At 47.9% G+C, this 2,620-nt stretch overlaps 1 pseudogene; it reads right to left on the bottom strand.

The window, feature by feature from the left end:
* Positions 1-673: 673 nt before the first annotated feature.
* LOC102400956 lies at positions 674-2,062 on the bottom strand (annotated as a pseudogene).
* Positions 2,063-2,620: the final 558 nt, after the last annotated feature.

Genomic DNA, 2,620 nt, shown 5'->3' with positions numbered 1-2,620 from the left:
GTTCAATTCCTGGGCCGGGGGCTGAGATCCCACATGCTGCGCAGTGTGGCCAGAACAAACAAGCAAAAAAAGTCTGGCTTAAAAAAAAAATCTTTTTATTTAAAAAAACAAAACACCTTTTGCTGACTTTGGGGGGTGGGAATTGGGCCTGGGAGAGATGCGGGATGGGTTTTTTATTTCCCCTGCAAAAAAAAAAAAAAAAAACCAAACCAACAACTTATGTATATACCCATACACATACATATCCATGTTCAAGGATGTTTTTCTTCCATGACTACAGGACCCCAGAATCCAGCCCTCCCCCAGTCTGAGAGATGATGCCTATTAACTGCACAGATCTGGCACATGAACCTATTGTACAGGGCTTCCCTGGTGGCTCAGTGGTAAAGAATCCGCCTGCTAGGGCAGGGGACACAGGTTCAATCCCTGGTCCAGGAAGATCCCACATGTGGCAGGGTAACTAAACCCATGAACCACAACTACTGAGCCTGTGCTCTAGAGCTGGGAGCCGCAACTACTGAGCCCACATGCCACAACTGCTGGAGCCAGTGTGCCAAGAGCCTGTGCTCTGAAGCAAAAGAGATCTCTGCAATGAGAAGCCTGTGCACTGAAACTGGTGAGCAGCTCACAGCACCTGGAGAAGGCCCACACACAGCAATGAAGGCCCAGCACAGCCACGAACAAATAAATCATAAAACAAAAACAAAACCCACATACTACATGAGGCTCTTGTGTTGTCTCACAAGCTGAGAGGACAGGAGAAAAGGGAGTGGATACTCATGGGGGATTTGCTTTCTGTCTAAAATCCAGTCTACCTGGCAACACTCTTACGAGAGGTTCTGTGGGCAGGATATGGTGAGTGACCTGGTGGTCCCAGCCCCCTGCAGTAAGAAGGGAGTGACTGAGCAGGGACCAAGTAGCATTGCTCACAAAGTCTCTGTGGGCTCAGCTTCTAAACACCTTGGAAACGCCTGGGTGAGCAGACTTCACTGACAGAGGCCAGGAAGGGGGCCCTATGTGGGGAGAACACTAGCCCAGTGACGCCCTGGGAGTGTGCAGCTGTGTTGGGGACACGGCTTGCACTCTTGGTGTCCACAAGGGAAACAATCGCTTCTCATCACCAGAGACAAAGACTTCCATCTGCTGAGGATGCCAAGCCAGGGAGGTAGGAAGGTGGGCAGAGACACTGCAGCCGATCTGTGATGCTGGCTTGGGACGGGGGGATCCCACAGTAAAAGTCTGCTGTCCTCACTGCATGAACACAGACTCCCTCGCTAGATTAACGGGAAATACAAAAGTTACCAAGTATCATGACTACATTGAGCTTTCTTTTTGTAATAGCTCAAAACTGACCTTTGGCCAAAATTAAACCACAGTGAGCACATCATAAATCTCAACTATTACTGGGTTGGCTTCTAACACTGCTTGAAGCAAGGCTTCAAATGCTATTCAGAATGATGTGAGTTACCAATAAATGAAAAATAGTTAAAAGAAAAGAAACATGGAGTCCTTGTGGGGAGAGGCAGCAATACAGGTGACCCGTCCAGAGTGAGATCGGTCTGGATTCAGAACCACCTGCTGAGCAAGGTCCCGGATCTTGATGCAGAAGTCTTTGTTCCCTCTGACAGCTTTTGTGCCACAGCCCAGGACCCTGTAACACAACGTCATCTGCTCGTACTTGTAGAACTTGCTGCCAACGAGGGTCTCATTCTCAGCCAGTGCCCACAGGTCAACAGCACCTGGGCTGGAAGCCACTAGGATACCTCTGGCTCTGATGGTATCAAGTAAGGTCAGCCTCTCTGGCCTCTGTCTGGACTCCAGTGGAGTAGAAACCTTCCTTGGGGGCAGCACAAAGGTCCATAAATGGCCAGAGGGAGCCAGCCCAGCAGCTGGCTGCTCAAGCTGAAAACTCAAGCTGCAAATTAGAGCAGGAACACCCGATCTGACCAGTACCTCACAGCCTCCAATGGATGCCCCATACAGGTGGACACATTAAGGGGAAGATTCCACTCCCAGGCCGCCAGGGCACAAGGCTGGGTAAAGTTTCCTTCAGCAACTCCATATTTCCAACCTAGCCCCCAACTGGAGGACTGCCAGAAATTCAGCTCCGCCGGACCCCACGTGGTCCCTCACCAAGAAAACATCTTAATGACCAGGAAAATGCTCATGGTGAAATGGTACATGAAAAAGTCAGGACACAAAACTATTCATGTAGTGAGTGCTGATCTTTTTTTTAAATTGTGTTTAAGTGTTATTAGCGCTTAGAATAAGATATATTATCTTCAAACAGACACTTGCACCCTTATGTTCAATGCGGCACTATTCACAATAGCCAAGACAGGGAAACAACCTCAATGCCCATCCACAGATGAATGGATAAAGAAGAGGTGGTGCACATATACAATAGAATACTACTCAGCCATAAAAAGGGTGAAATGATGCCATCTGCAGCAACATGGATTCAGCTAGAGGGTATCATACTAAGCAAAGTCAGTCAGAAAGAGAAAGACAAATATCATATGATATCACTCATCTGTGGACTCTAAAATATAACACAACTGAATTTACCTATGAAACAGAAATAGACTCGCAGACACGCAGAATGGACTCATTGCCAAGG

The sequence above is a fragment of the Bubalus bubalis genome, chromosome 2, assembly GCF_019923935.1.
Source record: "Bubalus bubalis isolate 160015118507 breed Murrah chromosome 2, NDDB_SH_1, whole genome shotgun sequence".
NCBI lineage: Eukaryota > Metazoa > Chordata > Mammalia > Artiodactyla > Bovidae > Bubalus > Bubalus bubalis.
This window is presented reverse-complemented; position numbering and strand designations above follow the sequence as displayed.